This window comes from Bufo gargarizans, chromosome 3 (assembly GCF_014858855.1).
Source record: "Bufo gargarizans isolate SCDJY-AF-19 chromosome 3, ASM1485885v1, whole genome shotgun sequence".
NCBI classification, from domain to species: Eukaryota; Metazoa; Chordata; class Amphibia; order Anura; family Bufonidae; genus Bufo; species Bufo gargarizans.
In genome coordinates, this window is record NC_058082.1 from 7,345,709 (window position 1) to 7,366,381 (window position 20,673).

The 20,673-nt window shown below is 48.8% G+C and overlaps 1 protein-coding gene across 3 annotated transcripts in view; it reads left to right on the plus strand.

Annotated features, from left to right (window-relative positions):
* The first annotated feature begins 10,614 nt into the window (after positions 1-10,614).
* The window catches only part of ARAP1 (ArfGAP with RhoGAP domain, ankyrin repeat and PH domain 1), a 125,247-nt gene continuing 115,188 nt past the window's right edge, over positions 10,615-20,673 (plus strand). The window contains exon 1 of one of the 3 annotated variants that reach the window (XM_044287367.1): positions 10,615-10,830. The gene's annotated coding sequence lies outside the window, so the exon portion shown is untranslated. Of the gene's footprint in view, positions 10,831-16,631; positions 16,775-20,673 lie in introns of those variants that run through there. The other 2 variants (XM_044287370.1, XM_044287368.1) reach the window with 2 other exon arrangements.

The window sequence follows — 20,673 nt, forward strand, 5'->3', positions numbered from 1 at the left end:
AAATATTTATTTTTGCATAAAATAAAAATTCTACAACTTTCTAAAAGACTTTATATTTCAAGATGTCTGCTTGCTGTGAGTGAATGAGGACACTCTTGGTTAGATTCAGGAGCCGTAAACTTGGTCTATCTAATATATATCTAGGTCATATCTATGTTTCTATCTTATCATTTATCCAGTTTGCACAGCAGGGTGGCTCAGTGGTTAGCAGGGGCTCAGTGGTTAGTGATGGCTCAGTGGTTAGTGATGGCTCAGTGGTTTGTGATGGGCCAGTGGTTAGTGATGGCTCAGTGGTAAGGAGGGGCTCAGTGATTAGTGATGGGTCAGTGGTTAGCAGTGGCTCAGTGGTTAGTGATGGGTCAGTGGTTAGTGATGGGTCAGTGGTTAGTGATGGGTCAGTGGTAAGCAGGGGCTCAGTGGTTAGTGATGGGTCAGTGGTTAGCAGTGGCTCAGTGGTTAGTGATGGGTCAGTGGTTAGCAGTGGCTCAGTGGTTAGTGATGGCTCAGTGGTTAGTGATGGGTCAGTGGTTAGGGATGGCTCAGTGGTAAGCAGGGGCTCAGTGGTTAGTGATGACTCAGTGGTAAGCAGGGGCTCAGTGGTTAGTGATGGGCCAGTGGTAAGCAAGGGCTCAGTGGTTAGTGATTGGTCAGTGGTTAGCAGTGGCTCAGTGGTTAGTATGGCTCAGTGGTTAGTGATGGCTCAGTGGTAAGCAGGGGTTCAGTGGTTAGTGATGGGTCAGTGGTTAGCAGTGGCTCAGTGGTTAGTGATGGCTCAGTTGTTAGTGATGGGTCAGTTGTAAGCAGGGGTTCAGTGGTTAGTGATGGGTCAGTGGTTAGCAGTGGCTCAGTGGTTAGTGATGGCTCAGTGGTAAGCAGGGGCTCAGTGGTTAGTGATGGCTCAGTGGTAAGCAGGGGCTCAGTGGTTAGTGATGGCTCAGTGGTAAGCAGGGTCTCAGTGGTTAGTGATGGCTCAGTGGTAAGCAGGGGCTCAGTGGTTAGTGATGGGTCAGTGATAAGCAGGGGCTCAGTGGTTAGTGATGGGTCAGTGGTTAGCAGTGGCTCAGTGGTTAGTGATGGCTCAGTGGTTAGTGATGGCTCAGTGGTTTGTGATGGGCCAGTGGTTAGTGATGGCTCAGTGGTAAGGAGGGGCTCAGTGATTAGTGATGGGTCAGTGGTTAGCAGTGGCTCAGTGGTTAGTGATGGCTCAGTGGTTAGTGATGGGTCAGTGGTTAGTGATGGGTCAGTGGTAAGCAGGGGCTCAGTGGTTAGTGATGGGTCAGTGGTTAGCAGTGGCTCAGTGGTTAGTGATGGGTCAGTGGTTAGCAGTGACTCAGTGGTTAGTGATGGCTCAGTGGTTAGTGAAGGGTCAGTGGTTAGTGATGGCTCAGTGGTAAGCAGGGGCTCAGTGGTTAGTGATGGCTCAGTGGTAAGCAGGGTCTCAGTGGTTAGTGATGGCTCAGTGGTAAGCAGGGGCTCAGTGGTTAGTGATGGGTCAGTGATAAGCAGGGGCTCAGTGGTTAGTGATGGGTCAGTGGTAAGCCGGGGCTCAGTGGTTAGTGATTGGTCAGTGGTTAGCAGTGGCTCAATGGTTAGTGATGGCTCAGTGGTTAGTGATGGCTCAGTGGTTAGTATTGATCCGGTGCTGGGGTCCAAGGTTCAAATCTAAATCAAAACAACATTTGCATGCAGTTTGTATGTCCTCCTCTGCACTGACAGGAATTAGATTGTCAGCTCCTGGTCCGCAGCAGGTGATGAATATGTCAGCGCTATATAAGTACATTCTCTGCATAGTAATGTGTTTTCTGCTTCATCACTTGGCTTTTTTGTAGATCAATTGATTGTGATCTGAAGGAGAAGGTTCAGAGAGGTTCCGGCCACAGATGAGGACGATAACTGTACACAGGGCGCCCCCGTGTGGCGCATTCAGGCAGTGCAGGGACTCCGGGCGCAGTTGCACATTGCTGACGCCAGATGTCGCCCTCTGCAGCCTGATGACCAATCACATCCCGGAAAAAGAGGCTCCCCCCCCCCCATCTTTTCATTGAAAATGTTAATTCCCCGGAGAAGAGGAAGCGAAACCGAGAGCGGGTAAGTGCGAGCTCTGCGGGCCAGGGGGAGGTCGCCTGCTGCTGCAAAACACCGGACGTGCCCTGCTGCTAGAGTGTCAGCTCTGCGGCCAAGGCCTGGACTCCAGGATCATATAGTGAGAGCAGTCACTGAGGTATGACATTAGAGTGTCAGCTCTGCAGACAAGGCCTGGACACCAGGATCATATAGTGAGAGCAGCCACTGAGGTCTGATATTAGAGTGTCAGCTCTGCGGCCAAGGCCTGGACACCAGGATCAGATAGTGAGAGCAGTCACTGAGGTCTGATATTAGAGTGTCAGCTCTGCGGCCAAGGCCTGGACACCAGGATCAGATAGTGACAGCAGTCACTGAGGTCTGATATCAGAGTGTCAGCTCTGCAGACAAGGCCTGGACTTCAGGATCAGATAGTGAGAGCAGTCACTGAGGTATGACATTAGAGTGTCAGCTCTGCAGACAAGGCCTGGACTCCAGGATCAGATAGTGACAGCAGTCACTGAGGTCTGATATCAGAGTGTCAGCTCTACGGCCAAGGCCTGGACACCAGGATCATATAGTGAGAGCAGTCACTGAGGTCTGATTTTAGATTGTCAGCTCTACGGCCAAGGCCTGGACGCCAGTATCATATAGTGAGAGCAGTCACTGAGGTCTGACATTAGAGTGTCAGCTCTGCAGACAAGGCCTGGACACCAGGATCATATAGTGAGAGCAGTCACTGAGGTCTGACATTAGAGTGTCAGCTCTGCGGCCAAGGCCTGGACACCAGGATCATATAGTGACAGCAGTCACTGAGGTCTGATATCAGAGTGTCAGCTCTGCAGACAAGGCCTGGACTCTAGGATCAGATAGTGAGAGCAGTCACTGAGGTCTGACATTAGAGTGTCAGCTCTGCAGACAAGGCCTGGACTCCAGGATCAGATAGTGACAGCAGTCACTGAGGTCTGATATCAGAGTGTCAGCTCTGCGGCCAAGGCCTGGACACCAGGATCATATAGTGAGAGCAGTCACTGAGGTCTGACATTAGAGTGTCAGCTCTGCGGCCAAGACCTGGACACCAGGATCAGATAGTGAGAGCAGTCACTGAGGTCTGATATCAGAGTGTCAGCTCTGCAGACAAGGCCTGGACACCAGGATCAGATAGTGACAGCAGTCACTGAGGTCTGATATCAGAGTGTCAGCTCTGCGGCCAAGGCCTGGACTCCAGGATCAGATAGTGACAGCAGTCACTGAGGTCTGATATCAGAGTGTCAGCTCTGCGGCCAAGGCCTGGACACCAGGATCAGATAGTGAGAGCAGTCACTGAGGTATGACATTAGAGTGTCAGCTCTGCAGACAAGGCCTGGACTCCAGGATCAGATAGTGAGAGCAGTCACTGAGGTCTGATATCAGAGTGTCAGCTCTGCAGACAAGGCCTGGACGCCAGGATCATATAGTGAGAGCAGTCACTGAGGTCTGATTTTAGATTGTCAGCTCTACGGCCAAGGCCTGGACTCCAGGATCAGATAGTGAGAGCAGTCACTGAGGTCTGACATTAGAGTGTCAGCTCTGCAGACAAGGCCTGGACTGGAGGGGAGGTGCAGATGAGCTGTGAGGTCACTCTGAGGGGGTATCTCCATCTTTATTGGTGATATGTTCTGCAGCCTCGGGCGCTATAGCGCTGCTCATCCTGAGATTACGGGTTCATGAATAGAATGCTAGAACTACAGTGAAGACTAGCACATAGTAGTAGACATGAAATTGTATACCCATGTAGATTTCATGGCCAGCTGGGTACTGGCAGCAGTCGCTGGCGGCCATGATAAATGTCTCAATAGAAGGGGGAACTCCGGGGTTACAGAAGCTATTAGCTAATGACAGCCTTACTCAATCAAGGCATCTCCCGGAGCGTTGGCGCGCACTGTCTCTTTAAGAAGTCACCTTGCACAGGGAAAATCGCTAAATGCATAGTGGCCAGAAGTGACCGCGGTCATGTGACTCTGGCCTGGTTATAACGGCGCCGTCAGTGGATTCAGCTGATTATTACCCTGCCTGGCTTTTCACTGCTCTTTCCTCATCTGTGATCCTATGTGGCCCCTGGGTTTGGCTCTGTGGATCTCTCTGAGGGCCCGGACCAGCTGAGGGGGATGAGTGGTGGAGAGGCACTGTTATGGGGGCACTGTGGAGGTCACTGTTATGGGGGGCACTGTGGAGGTCACTGTTATGGGGGGCACTGTGGAGGTCACTGTTATGAGGGGGCACTGTGGAGGTCACTGTTATGGGGGGGCACTGTGGAGGTCACTGTTATGGGGGGGCACTGTGGAGGTCACTGTTATGGGGGGGCACTGTGGAGGTCACTGTTGTGGAGGTCACTGTTATGGGGGGCACTGTGGAGGTCACTGTTATGGGGGGCACTGTGGAGGTCACTGTTATGGGGGGCACCGTGGAGGTCACTGTTATGGGGGGCACCGTGGAGGTCACTGTTATGGGGGGCACCGTGGAGGTCACTGTTATGGGGGGCACCGTGGAGGTCACTGTTATGGGGGGCACCGTGGATGTAATGTTTGGTGTTGGTTGTATAACTCTAAGCACTTGGTCAGATATTTTTGTCCCCTCCAGATATAACAAAAGAATTGGGAATGCAGCTCTTGATGTGACTGGAGGGATAAGACTGTCGTGCTTCTGTGTGGGAGGGAAACACCACACCGAGCATCAGAGGGAAGGGGGGAACAGGGAATCGGGCCTGAGAACTAGGGAAGGAAGATGGACACCTCCTAGTAAAGCCCTAACCAAAAAGCTGACTGACTACCAGTATGAACAGACCCCAGAGGTAGGTGAGTTCATACCCAGGAATACCAAGAGTCCTATCTAGCCCTATAAGACCCTGGTACTAATGGCAGGGACGAGACTACCTGTTCCTACAAAAGGAAGGACGAAAAGGAGTCTCTTTCAGGCCTAATACAAACAATAGGGAAAATCAACACACAGAACCCAAACAACATACAAAAAGGGAAAGGAAAGACTTAACTTCAAAGTGGCTATGGAAGCACCAGGAACTCCACCGAGATCCACACACCAGCTATCCACAACTGAAACTGAAGCTATAGACCGCACAGCATTGTGGGAGAAGCAACAATAAATAAGGAAGGTTAAATGACCACATTAGCAACACCTGAGGCAAGGGGTGCGGCCATTACTAGAAACAACACAGACGCCGATTAATCCACACGGAAAACCTGTCAGATCAAACCACGTGTTGCCAGTCTCACCGATCTCCTGCCACCTGTCGCGGGAATGTCCGTGATAGTACCCCCCTTCAATGGGTGACCTCGGGCACCCAGGACAGACCTTATCTGGGTGAGACCTGTGAAAAGCTTTCACCAAACGACTGATGTTCACGTCAGATGCCGGTACCCACATCCTCTCCTCTGGTCCATAACCCTTGCAGTGAACAAGATACTGAAGAGATCTACGAAGAACTCGAGATTCAATTATCTTGGCGATCTGAAAATCCAAACTCCCGTCCACAGTGACAAGAGCGGGTGGCAAAGAAAGACGGCTCCAAAGGTTCAACATATCTCTTCAACAAACATTTATGAAGCACATTATGAATTTTCAGTGCCTGAGGAAGTTCAAGACGAAAAGCTACAGGATTAATAATGGCAGTGATCTTATATGGACCAATAAACCTTGGACCCAACTTCCGAGAAGGTACCTTCAACTTAATGTTTCTTGTGGACAGCCACACAGAATCACCCACTCTCAGGTCCAGACCATTCATATGTTTCCGGTCAGCCACATGTTGTCCATATTCATAAAGTTATTTTGAATTTACCGCCATATAGATGACAATGATTACGAAAAACTTACCTCCTGAGGGATAACGGAAGTATCAAAACCAGAGAATGTGCCAAACTGCGGGTGAAACCCATATGCCCCAAAAATCGGCGACTTATCAGTGGACTCCTGTCTACGATTGTTTATGGCAAACTCTGCCAAAGACAAAAACGAAGACCGCTTCTCCTGGTTCTCGGAGACAAAACACCTCAAGTAAGTCTCTAGACTCTGATTAATGCGTCCTGTCTGTCCGTTTGACTGAGGAGGAAAAGCCGAAGAAAAGGACAGTTGTACCCCCAGTTGAGTACAGAACGCCCTCCAGAATCTGGAAAAACCGATGCCCACGATCTGAGACCACGTCGGAGGGAATGCCATGGAGTTTCACAATGTTGTCAACAAACACTTGTGCAAGTGTTTTAGCATAAGTGCAACATGTTACTAAAGCGATCAACTACCACCAGGATAACTGTCTTTCCTGAAGAATTAGGTAGATCAGTGATAAAGTCCATGGTCTGGACGGGCTGGGCAACGGAAGTAGAGATCCAGAAGGCCGAGTATGTGTCACCTTACCACGTGCACAGGTAGTATAGGCTGACCTGACACATAGTCCTTAACACACTTATGCCACCCCGGCCACCAGAATCTACGAGAGATGAGGTCGGCAGTGGATCTGCTCCCAGGGTGTCCTGTAAGAACCGTACAGTGATGTTCCTCAAACACCTTGGGACACGATTCTGATGGCACAAACAGTTTCACAGATGGAGAAGAATCCTGTGCGTCTCCCTCGGCCTCTAACACCTTCACCTCAAGGTCAGGGTAGAGAGCGGATGTCACCACCCCTTCCGACAGTATAGGACTTGGATTTTCAAAATCACCACGTCCAGGAAAACTACGTGACAAGTCATCTGCTTTGACGTTCTTAACCCCAGGACGATAGGTGACAGTGAAATTGAATCTGGTGAAGACCATCTGGCTTGTCTCGGGTTCAGTCGTTCAGATGACTCCAGGTAAGCCAGGTTTTTGTGATCTGTGATCGGATGAATCGCCCCTTCCAACCAATAACGCCATTCCTCAAAAGCCAACTTAATGGCCAGTAAATCTCTGTTATCCACATCATAATTTCTCTCTGCGGATGAGAGTTTTTTAGAGAAAAAGGCACATGGACGCCATTTACCAGGTGACGGGCCCTGCGATAAAACTGCTCCTACCCCCACCTCGGACGCGTCCACTTCCACAATAAAAGGTTGTGATACATCAGGCTGCACCAATATAGGGACAGAAGACAAGCACCCCTTAATCACAGAAAAGGCTCGCAACGCCGAATCAGACCACACTGAGACATCGTCCCTTTCTTAGTCATGTCAGTGAAGGGTTTTACTATTGTCGAATAGTTCGGAATACATTTTCAGTAATATTTGGTGAATCCCAAAAACCACATAAGAGCCTTCAGAATTCCAGTCCAATACAGCACAGACTTTCTCTGGATCCATTCGAAAACCTGTAGATGACAGCAGGTAGTCCAAAAACTGCACCTCATGTACAGCAAAAACACCATTCTCTAATTTATTATCTCTTCGGATCTGTAACACCTGTCTAACGTGATCCGGATGTATCTCCACGTCTGGAGAATAAATGAGAATGTCACCCAAATACACGATGACAAACCTCCCCACAAGGTGATGAAAAATGTCCTTCACAAAATGCTGGAAAACCCCAGGAGCATTGGTCAACCCAAAAGGCATGACCATGTTCTCAAAGTGACCCTCAGGAGTGTTAAAAGCCGTCTTCCATTCATCCCCTTCCTTGGTCCTGACCAGATTATATGCCCTCCTTAAGCCCAACTTGGAGAACGCCTTGGCACCAATAATCTGGTTAAACAAATCGGGAATCAAAGGGAGAGGGTAAGGATCACAGACAGTAATCCGATTTTTAACAAAAAAGAACCCTGCAGCCACTTGAAAGGTCTTATGCGTCCTTTAGCCAAACTCTCGGTAATATACTCTCTCATGGCCGCTCTTTTAGGTTTAGAAAGGTTATGCAACCGAGATTTGGGCAACTTTGCTCCGGGAATAAGGTTTATAGGACAATCGGACTCCCGATCCTGGCATCCACTTTCAGAAAACATGTCGGCAAAATTGGATATGAAAGATGGTTATGTCTTAGTGGGAAAAACAGAAAAAGATGTTTTCAGACAATTGTTAATGCAATAATTGCCCCAATCCAGAATCTGTCTAGCTTGCCAATCGATGGTTGGATTGTGCTTGCTTAACCACGGTAAACCCAAGACCCCCGGAGCAGTGAGACCCTCCAACACCAGACACGAGAACTTCTTGATGAAAGTCACCTGCTCTTAATCTGATATCATGCACCATCTGAGATAGAGGTGCAGAATCAATAGCAAAAACAGAAACGGACGCCCTGAGCATCAATCAGGTTCAGGAGAAATCGGGTACTGCCAGTCAAAGACAAATGCACATTTTCTGACTCTCCTCCCACCACTCCAAGAGTCTTTTTGCTGTTGAGTGCATGGACATAAGCTGATAACATGTCCCTTCTGTCCACAGAGAAAACAGACTCCCCTCCTATTACTAGTATGCTTAAAAGCAGATCCAGGAGTCGCTCCCCCTAACTGCATGGGTTCGTCCCCAGACATGAACCCAGGAGTAGCTCCCCCTAACTGCATGGGTTCGTCCCCAGACATGAACCCAGGAGTAGCTTCACCCAAAGTGTCAGAGGAGGACGATACAACATGTGATAGTACGTCCTGAGAGTGGGAGCCCCTAGATCTCTCTCTCAGGTATCTATCAATGCGTATAGACATAGCAGCCTCCAGAGACACTGGGGTTTCATGAAAGGCCAAGGCGTCCTTCAGCCCCTCTGATAACCCTTGACAAAACTGGCTACGGAGGGCAGGATCGTTCCACTCCGTATCCGTAGCCCACCCCTAAACTCGGAGCAATAAATCTCAGTGGAACGATCACTCTGGCGAAGGCCGCGCAGCTTGGTTTCGGCTAGAGAGGGCCGATCCAGATCATCATAGATAAGACCCAAAGCTTCGAAAAATTAATCTACCGACTGCGATCCCGTCGGCAGAGAAAAAGCCCATGACTGCGCATCCCCCTTAAGCAAGGAAATAACCTCACCGACTCGCTGTTTCTCATCCCCAGATGAGTGTGGACGTGGCCTAAAATACAGTTTGCACGCCTCCCTAAGAATCTGTCCGGGAGGGCAACTTTAGGTTAAGACAGGCCTGGTCTCCACCACCAGGACCAGCAGCCTGTGGTCTCTGCATCTGTGAGACGGTCGTGCGGAGGTCAGCTACCTCCAAAGATAGCCCTTGCAGCTGACCTGCCAGGGCAGCAATAGGATCCATGGCTACACACAAACAAACAAAAAATGGCGGTTTATAATGTCACGCTTCTGTGTGGGAGGGAAACTCCACACTGAGCATAGGATGGATGGGGGGGACAGGGAGTCAGGCCCAAGAACTAGGGAAGGAAGATGGACACCTCCTAGTAAATCCCTAACCAAAATCCTGACTGACTACCAGTATGAACAGACCCCAGCGGTGTGTTCATACACAGGAATACTGAGAGTCCTCTCTAGCCCTATAGGACCCTGGTACTAATGGCAGGGACGAGACTACATCTTCCTACAAAAGGAAGGACGAACAGGAGTCTCCTTCAGGCCTAATACAAACAACAGGGAAAATCAACACACAGAACCCAAACAACATACAAAAAGGGAAAGGAAAGACTTAACTTCAAAGTGGCTATGGAAGCACCAGGAACTCCACCGAGATCCACACACCAGCTACCCACAACTGAAACTGAAGCTATAGACCGCACAGCATTGTGGGAGAAGCAACAATAAATAAGGAAGGTAAATGACCACATGAGCAACACCTGAGGCAAGGGGTGCGGCCATTACTAGAAACAACACAGACGCCTATTAATCCACAAGGAAAACCTGTCGGCTCAAACCACGTGTTGCCAGTCTCACCGATCTCCTGCCACCTGTCGCGGGAACGTCCGTGACAAAGACTTGTAGCCTCGCCATGGTCGGTGCTGGATTTTGTGCTGCCGTCCTCCAGGGCTCCTCTGTGGTGGTGGCTGGTGCTCCCAGCCCTGCCCCCGCCGGACCCTCCCCCGCAGAGCTCATCTTTCCATGAGACACACATGTACCTATGGAGCTCGTCTCCTCCGCAGGGGCCCACCTGTTACTGTCTGATCCTAGGAAATCTGGGGACCCCCAATATGGCTGCCATGTCATCTCTGTCCCCATGTTGAGGTATACCTGTCGTGACTGTCACCCATCTTTCCCAGGAACAGATATTAATGATGCAGGAGAGGACGCCTCCAGGATTCCCATTTCCTGGACATTTCTTAGTAACTTGTACTAATGGCCGCCCTTGGGGTTGTCGTCCCGCTCTGCGGTCTATAAATCCACTTGTATATCACTCTGTCTCGCACTATTCAGCCTGTGTCAGTCTTCACTGTAGTCCTGGAATTCTGTTTATGATCTTGAAAGCAAAGGCTTCTCTGGGTCCCTCTAGTTGGAGGGATTGAAGGTGAATATATGACACATGACGATTGTTGACAGGGGCACGGGTCCTGCCCACACAGGGGCACAGGTCCTGCCTACTCACGGGCACAGGTCCTGCCCACACAGGGGCACAGGTCCTGCCTACTCACGGGCACAGGTCCTGCCCACACCAGTTCTCTGGTGAGCACAGGTCACAGATGAGGGGCTTGTAATGGACCTTCCAGCACGCGCACACACACACGTCTCTGCTACCTCTAGTCTGCGCTTCCTTATCTGCTGCTTTAGCAATGAGGAAGTTCTCATGTAAGGGAAAGGCTATTGTTACAGCAGCCAGGCGTGCATGGCGGAGAGAGATGCCAGGAGCTGCCACTGCCAGCCGTCCATGAGGTACGTCAATGCCAGGGACTGCACAGGGGGCAAAACCTGTCATCCATCTCCCCTGCATTGGTTGTGTAGGCAAACAGAATCTGTTCCCTGTTATCAGCCGCTCCTCTTATAACACTGCTGTACTGGAATAAGATGAGTCTGATATCAGCCGCTCCTCTTATAACACTGCTGTACTGTAATAAGATGTGACTGATATCAGCCGCTCCTCTTATAATACTGCTGTACTGTAATAAGATGGGACTGATATCAGCCGCTCCTCTTATAACACTGCTGTACTGTAATAAGATGGGACTGATATCAGCAGCTCCTCTTATAATACTGCTGTACTGTAATAAGATGGGACTGATATCAGCCGCTCCTCTTATAACGCTGCTGTACTGTAATAAGATGGGACTGATATCAGCCGCTCCTCTTATAACACTGCTGTACTGTAATAAGATGGGACTGATATCAGCCGCTCCTCTTATAATACTGCTGTACTGTAATAAGATGGGACTGATATCAGCCGCTCCTCTTATAACACTGCTGTACTGTAATAAGATGGGACTGATATCAGCCGCTCCTCTTATAACGCTGCTGTACTGTAATAAGATGTCTGATATCAGCCGCTCCTCTTATAACACTGCTGTACTGTAATAAGATGGGACTGATATCAGCCGCTCCTCTTATAACGCTGCTGTACTGTAATAAGATGGGACTGATATCAGCCGCTCCTCTTATAACGCTGCTGTACTGTAATAAGATGGGACTGATATCAGCCGCTCCTCTTATAACACTGCTGTACTGTAATAAGATGTGTCTGATATCAGCCGCTCCTCTTATAACGCTGCTGTACTGTAATAAGATGTGTCTGATATCAGCCGCTCCTCTTATAACACTGCTGTACTGTAATAAGATGTGACTGATATCAGCCGCTCCTCTTATAACACTGCTGTACTGTAATAAGATGTGACTGATATCAGCCGCTCCTCTTATAACGCTGCTGTACTGTAATAAGATGTCTGATATCAGCCGCTCCTCTTATAACACTGCTGTACTGTAATAAGATGGGACTGATATCAGCCGCTCCTCTTATAACGCTGCTGTACTGTAATAAGATGTCTGATATCAGCCGCTCCTCTTATAACGCTGCTGTACTGTAATAAGATGTCTGATATCAGCCGCTCCTCTTATAACGCTGCTGTACTGTAATAAGATGTCTGATATCAGCCGCTCCTCTTATAACACTGCTGTACTGTAATAAGATGTGACTGATATCAGCCGCTCCTCTTATAACGCTGCTGTACTGTAATAAGATGGGACTGATATCAGCCGCTCCTCTTATAACGCTGCTGTACTGTAATAAGATGTGACTGATATCAGCCGCTCCTCTTATAACGCTGCTGTACTGTAATAAGATGTGTCTGATATCAGCCGCTCCTCTTATAACGCTGCTGTACTGTAATAAGATGTGTCTGATATCAGCCGCTCCTCTTATAACGCTGCTGTACTGTAATAAGATGTGACTGATATCAGCCGCTCCTCTTATAACACTGCTGTACTGTAATAAGTTGTGACTGATATCAGCCGCTCCTCTTATAACACTGCTGTACTGTAATAAGATGGGACTGATATCAGCCGCTCCTCTTATAACACTGCTGTACTGTAATAAGATGTGACTGATATCAGCCGCTCCTCTTATAACACTGCTGTACTGTAATAAGATGTGACTGATATCAGCCGCTCCTCTTATAACACTGCTGTACTGTAATAAGATGTCTGATATCAGCCTCTCCTCTTATAACACTGCTGTACTGTAATAAGATGGGACTGATATCAGCCGCTCCTCTTATAACGCTGCTGTACTGTAATAAGATGGGACTGATATCAGCCGCTCCTCTTATAACACTGCTGTACTGTAATAAGATGTCTGATATCAGCCGCTCCTCTTATAACACTGCTGTACTGTAATAAGATGGGACTGATATCAGCCGCTCCTCTTATAACACTGCTGTACTGTAATAAGATGGGACTGATATCAGCCGCTCCTCTTATAACGCTGCTGTACTGTAATAAGATGTGTCTGATATCAGCTGCTCCTCTTATAACACTGCTGTACTGTAATAAGATGGGACTGATATCAGCCGCTCCTCTTATAACACTGCTGTACTGTAATAAGATGTCTGATATCAGCCGCTCCTCTTATAACACTGCTGTACTGTAATAAGATGGGACTGATATCAGCCGCTCCTCTTATAACACTGCTGTACTGTAATAAGATGTCTGATATCAGCCGCTCCTCTTATAACGCTGCTGTACTGTAATAAGATGGGACTGATATCAGCCGCTCCTCTTATAACACTGCTGTACTGGACTGGGAGGTTACCGGCCCTTTAAGATGTGAATGTTTCGGGAAGCTCTGGTCGCAGTTCACACCTCCTGTTTGTTGTGTTGCTTCCTGCGATGTGTTGCGGTGTCGCTTGGTCACTGCCCCCCCCCCCCCCCCTCTAGGATTGTTGTGTGTGAGATGATGGGGGTCCAGTCCTGCGGAGATCTGTACATGGGGTATCAGGTGCTGGGACTTGTAGTGCCACAGCTGCCTTCATGAGTTCTATAGAGGAAGCATCTGTGGGGCCCAGTTGTGGTCTGTGTGAACCAGGACGTGGAGTGGACGGAGGTGGCGCACTACACGTACAGTATAACCGGGCGCCAGCTCCTCGGGCTCCTGTACTGATGGAGCAGAATGCGTTGTCCGAGATTCTGGTGCGTCCTGCGTCACATAACCGCACTTTATAGCGACGACTTCCAGTCTGATCTCTGCTTTCTGTCAGTGAATGGTAACATTCCTATTTGGATCCCATCCTGACCAGATACTCCTCTCAGCTGAAGTTTTGCTACAATTGTATCCGGTCTAGACTCCTCTAGGAGGTAAAACAGCCCGAACTGATACATTGTAACAAACTATCAGGACCGGAAAGAGACCGCTGCCTGAAAACTGGATAGCATTGTAACAAACCCTCAGCTGTGAGGAAGACGAAGGATCAGCTTTCAATAGCAACCAATGAGAGTGCGCCTTTGATTTCTGAGATCTGTCTGCAAACATTGTTTCTATTCACTTACAGCAAGCAGAGATCTTTAAAATGGTGAGAAGTGCCAAGCACAGGATTTCCTGTTCTACGATGAGTGGACATTTTGCAGACGGTTTCCTCTGAGCCGCTCGTCCTGTCACCCCTGATCACGTGTGCGTGGCCTTCCCTTCCTCCGTGGCTGAGCCGCTGCTCTTCACTTCCGCAGGATGACGGGCGTGTGACATGTATGACGGCAGCGCGTACCTCACGTGTGGATGTGTGATATAGTGTAAAGCCGCCATATACTGCGCTGGACACAGACATCCGCACCCCCGGAATAGTCGCAACAGTCTAATGCGGGCGACACAGAAATGGTGGCCCCGGGGAATTGGAAGAAGGGGTCACACAGCGGGGGTATCCAGCGACAGACCAGGAACCACAACCACTGTCATCACGCTGTCTGCAAATGATGGGAGTAATTATCTGCCCATGGATCATGTAACCCGGGGCGACTCATGGGCAAGAACTGAACCCCGAAAACCACCGGGGGCGCAAGGGAGAAGTGGATACCCAACCCCCCGAATCTGGGGTCCCCCATAACCTGTGATCCTCGTCTAAAAGGGCCCGCAACATGTTTCATTTTGATACATTGTAACTTCAGGTTCATCGTTTCCATGGTTACCACTGCTTGTTCTGTTCGCACCAGACGGCAGTTTTGGGGGATCCTGCCCTTCGTCAGTACGGAGCAGGGGGGTGAGAAGCATAACCCCCATCAGACATGTGCTGTGTGCATGCTGTACCTGGGCCCCCGGCGGTTACTACTGACACACGGTTCTCGGGGTTCACCTCCCGCACATGGATCGCCCCGGTTTACGTGATTCATGATCGGATAACTACTCCCATCATTTACTGGCAGTATGACGGCTGTGGTTCCCGGTCATCTCGTCCTGAATCTCCCAGTGTGTGGCCCTTACTTTGCATCCCCTGGGGCCACAGTCACGATTTCCGTATTGCCTTCATTAGGTTGTTGTCCAGTTTAACCATTTGTGGGAATACCTAGGCTCTAGACACGACGATTCATGTACAGTATATGGCGGCTTTATGCCCCAAGACGTGTCCAGGACCCGTCATACGTGTAATAATGGTCGGCGCGTGTTTGGGAATAATAGGAGTTGGAAATGCTCGAGCCTGGACCGTTATACCGGATCAGCTGTTATCTTTTGTGATCTTGTATCTAAGCCTCATCTGTGATACTATCTGAGCTGTGTATCTAATCCTATCCTGTGTGATACAGTCTGCTGAGCTGTGTATCTAATCCTATCCTGTGTGATACAGTCTGCTGAGCTGTGTATCTAATCCTATCCTGTGTGATACTATCTGCTGAGCTGTGTATCTAATCCTATCCTGTGTGATACTGTCTGCTGAGCTGTGTATCTAATCCTGTCCTGTGTGATACTGTCTGCTGAGCTGTGTATCTAATCCTGTCCTGTGTGATACTGTCTGCTGAGCTGTGTATCTAATCCTCTCCTGTGTGATACTGTCTGCTGAGCTGTGTATCTAATCCTCTCCTGTGTGATACTGTCTGCTGAGCTGTGTATCTAATCCTGTCCTGTGTGATACTGTCTGCTGAGCTGTGTATCTAATCCTCTCCTGTATGATACTGTCTGCTGAGCTGTGTATCTAATCCTGTCCTGTGTGATACTGCCTGCTGAGCTGTGTATCTAATCCTATCCTGTGTGATACTGTCTGCTGAGCTGTGTATCTAATCCTGTCCTGTGTGATACTGTCTGCTGAGCTGTGTATCTAATCCTGTCCTGTGTGATACTGTCTGCTGAGCTGTGTATCTAATCCTATCCTGTGTGATACTGTCTGCTGAGCTGTGTATCTAATCCTATCCTGTGTGATACTGTCTGCTGAGCTGTGTATCTAATCCTATCCTGTGTGATACTGCCTGCTGAGCTGTGTATCTAATCCTATCCTGTGTGATACTGCCTGCTGAGCTCTGTATCTAATCCTATCCTGTGTGATACTGTCTGCTGAGCCGTGTATCTAATCCTATCCTGTGTGATACTGTCTGCTGAGCCGTGTATCTAATCCTATCATGTGTGATACTGTCTGCTGAGCTGTGTATCTAATCCTGTCCTGTGTGATACAGTCACTGTCCCTGTGGTCTCAGTAGTGCAGCCTGGTGCTGTGTACATCTGACGGGGACTCCCCTTCCGGGGCAGCAGTGACTCTGGGCGGGTGTCATTATTGCAATGTGCTGCGGGGGAAGTGATGCTCTGCACTAATTGCTGCTTTCCCTTATAATGAGTCCATATTCTTAAAGGGACGGCGCCCCCTCCAGAGCGGGTCCTGGACCCCAGTCTCATGGCCAGGTGTTAGGGGTGCAGTCTGGGGCACATGGTGGGTGATTCGGTGACGCTCTGGTGAGTTGCTGGGGAGCAGCAGAGCCATCACCATGGAGCAGATTAACCGATGATGTCACCCTGGTGATGTCATCGAATGGTCAGTATTGGGATGGATGGAGGTTTGGTGCCAGCACCACCATTATTCATGGAGCGCTCCCCGGGCCGGCACTACTCCACCCACTGTAAATAATGGGAGTACCTTGATCCCGCCCAGGACCACTTCAGAGACAGACAGACGAGGGTCAGCTGATCTCCAGACTTTATTTACTTGTGCTGTGAGGTTGTATTGTGGCCCCTCCTCCTTATGGTGCCCCTCCCCCTTCTTTAGCCCCTCCCATTAGACTTTGTGCTGCCGTTTCATGACAATCTTCTTTTTCTCCCTGGCGGTTTAATGACTTGTGGTGATCTTTCCATGCACTGACTTCTCAATGAGCAAGCAGAGCTGCGGGGTAAAGCATGGTGGAGGGACAGCGCAACACTAAGAAAGTAGGTGGATTTCAGACTACCCCAGACTCCTGTAGGCAATGGAGCTGTGCTGGATTCGCTACTGTTAGTTGTGTCATAATAGGGCAGAGCTACAGTGTAAAGCATGGAGAAAGACAGAGCAGTAGCCTGAGCACCTGATAAGAGATAGGTTTCCGACTACTCCTCTAGACTGCAGTCACTGATCACAGTTATGCCCTAATGGGAGCAGCAAGAGTTGGCTCTGGCGGTAATGAGGGCCCCCAGGGGCCAGTGAATGGTGTGAGTAGAGCTCCCTGGTACTAAGCCTTGCCGAGTCAGTAAACTAGCCGGAGTGGCTGCTGCATTTATTTACTTGTGCTACGGGGCTGTCCTTCCTGCTTCACGTCTCCGGCTCGGAGCTGTGTACTCTGCGCTGCACTGTGGTATGTGGCGCTGCCGGGGGCGAGTTATTTGGCGCTGGAGGGGAAGAATTTTCTGCTGCACTGTGGTATGTATTGCTGTAATGGAGGAATTTTTTGCTGCCCTGTGGAATTCGGTGCTGCCAGGGGCATTATGGGCGCTGCATACTGGCATTTGGCTCGGCAGTCACAATTCTGCTCTTGTATCATGTACTCTAGTCACATCAAAAGCTGTAGTCACAATCCTGCTATTACTTCATATCTTATACTCTGGTCACATCAAGAGCGGCAGTCTTAATTCTGGTGTTATACTCCGCTCACATCCAAAGCTGCAGTCACAATCCTGCTATTACTTCATATCTTATACTCTGGTCACATCAAGAGCAGCAGTCTTAATTCTGGTGTTATACTCCGCTCACATCCAAAGCTGCAGTCACAATCCTGCTCCTACTTCATATCTTATACTCTGGTCACATCTAGGGCTGCAGTCTTAATTCTGCTGTTATAGCATGTTTAGTACTCCAGTCACATCCAGAGCTGCAGTCTTCTGTTTCTCTATAGATTTCTCACCATGCCTTACCCTTCTATTATCCCCCCTTTTCTCTTTTTTTTGTCGCTTCATTTGACGCCTGTTATGTCTGAGGATTTTGTGTGTGTTCCCAGGACCCCCAGGACAGGGGGGGGGGGGGGGGGGTTAGTTTCAGATAAGCCAGTGTATTACATAGCAGCGATAGAGCACAGTACTGTCCCTTTAAGTGCTTGGCCATGGGTGAAGCTGTTCTCACAAGGCAGCTATAGAACCTGAGGTGCCCGGAGGCTTTGTATGAGGACTGTAAGTAATCGGGGCACCCAGCGCCGTGCACAGAACCACTTCCCTTGAAAAAGTATTCATACCCCTTGAACTTTTTTGCATGTTTTCACGTTTCATCCACAAACAGAAATGTATTTTATTGGGATTTTATGTGATCGACCAACACAAAGTACAAGTCTGTGTGAGGGGAGAAGAAGAGGATACAAGGTTTCCACAATGCTTAACAAATAAAAATCTAGAAAGTGCAGCGTGCATTAGTATTCACCCCCCCCCCTACTCTGATTAACCCAAAATAACATCCAGTGTGACCAGTCAGCTTCAGAAGTCCCCTCATTAGTACATAGCGTCCACCTGAGTGTAATGTATTCTCAGTATAACTCCAGCTGTTCTGTGAAGGCCTCAGAGGTTTGTTAGAGAACATTAGAGATCAAACAGCATCATGAAAACCAAGGAACACGCCAGACAGGTCAGGGACAATGTTGTGGAGAAGTGTAAAGCAGGCTTGAACATCTCACGGAGCACTATTCAATCCATCATCCAAAAATGGACCTACCAAGACACGGCCGTCCACCTAAACTGACAGCCCGGGCAAGGAGAGCACTGATTAGAGAAGCAGCCGAGAGGACCATGGTCACTCTGGAGAAGCTGCAGAGATCCACAGCTCAGTGGGAGAATCTGTCCACAGGACAACTGTTAGTCGTGTGCTCCACAAATCTGGCCTTTATGGAAGAGTGGCAAGAAGAAGAAGAAAGCGGCCATAAGAAGTCCTGTCTGCAGCGTGCCACAAACCATGTAGGGGGGGCACCAAACAGGTGGCAGAAGGTGCCGTGGTCAGAGGAGACCAAGTGGAACTTTTTGGCCTAAATGCAAAACACTATGGGAGTCATTTACAAATAGATTTATACATTCTTTGCCGTATATCGGATGCAGATTGCCATTCAAATACTGGGCAATCCTGGAGGAGAACCTACAAAAGACTTGAGATTGGGGCGGAGGTTCACCTTCCCGCAGGACAACAACCCTCAATATCCAGCCAGAGCTACAATGGAAGGGTTTAGATTGAAGCATCTTCGTGTGTTAGAACGGACCTGAGAATCGCTGCTCACAGACACTCTCCACCCGATCTGACTGAGCGCGAGCTCTTCTGCGCAGAAGAATGGCCAATAATGCATCCTCTAGATGTGCAAAGCTGGTAGAGACAGACCCCGAAAGACTGCGGCTGTAATGGCAGAGAAAGGTGGTCCGACAAGGTATTGACTCGGGGGGGCTGAATACTAATGCACGCTGCACTGTCCAGATTTATATTTATTAAACATTTTGAAAACCTTGTATCCTCTTCTCCTCCCCTCGCACAGACTTGTTACTTTGTGTCGGTCGTTTACATAAAATCCCAATCGAATACATTTCAGTTTGTGAAAAAATGTGCAAAAGGTCAAGGGGCATGAATACTTTTTCAGTATCTAGATGCACAGTGCCACTTGTCTTGTTATTAATATGTACCGCTCCTCCTGTAGTGACTAGGGAAGGACAGTACTACTACTCCAACTCTGTAACATTATTAGTTCCGTCTCGTTTTTTATGTTAGTCCCAATACAAGAAAATCTAGACTATACATGGTCACAGGTGCATATCCATCAAGCAAACATGGTTGATAAAAAAAAATGGCTGCACAACTTTACACAAACAATAGAGCTGAGAAATGGGGATCATTCTAAATTAAAGTGGTATTCTACCTACTATACATGGAAAAATAGAAGCCCACAATTTTCAGGGCAGTGTAGGAACCAGATATGTTTAATCAAAATGTGAGCGAAGACCTTCTATTTTTCCATGTATAGTAGGTAGAATACCACTTTAATTTAGAATGATCCCCATTTCTCAGCGCTATTGTTTGTTTGTGAAATGTTGTGCAGCCATTTTTTATCAGTCCCATTATAATGTCATGATCTTTGGACGCTTCATGTGTGATGATTCCTGGGGGCGTCACCTGACGTTTGCTCTCTGTTATCACTCAGCGTTTTGTACTTTGCCCTCTCTGTCATTAGGGGAAACCACATGTCTCTTCCTGCAGTCCCCTCACATGTATTGATTGCAGAGCGTTCACTGTATACAGAGGCCTCCGGTACATTTTATATTCCTGCAGTGCACCAAATGTAAAAAGCTGAGCACCTCTAGAGATAAGTCTGGTCACGTCTGCAGGGTGTAGTCTATAATTTAGCTTTAATTAGAAATCTTGTTGTGTCTGCAAATCACATCCAAAGCTGTTCGTCTCCAGGTATGTAGAACTGCCTGAACCCCTCCAGATACATAGACCAACCTGAACCCCTCCAGGTACATAGAGCAGCCTGAACCCCTCCAGATACATAGAGCAGCCTGAACCCCCTCCAGATACATAGACCAACCTGAACCTCTCCAGATACATAGAGCGCCCTGAACCCCCTCCAGATACATAGAGCAGCCTGAACCCCCTCCAGATACATAGACCAACCTGAACCTCTCCAGATACATAGAGCGACCTGAACCCCTCCAGATACATAGAGCGCCCTGAACCCCCTCCAGATACATAGACCAACCTGAACCCCTCCAGATACATAGAGCAGCCTGAACCCCCTCCAGATACATAGAGCAGCCTGAACCCCCTCCAGATACATAGACCAACCTGAACCTCTCCAGATACATAGAGCGACCTGAACCCCTCCAGATACATAGAG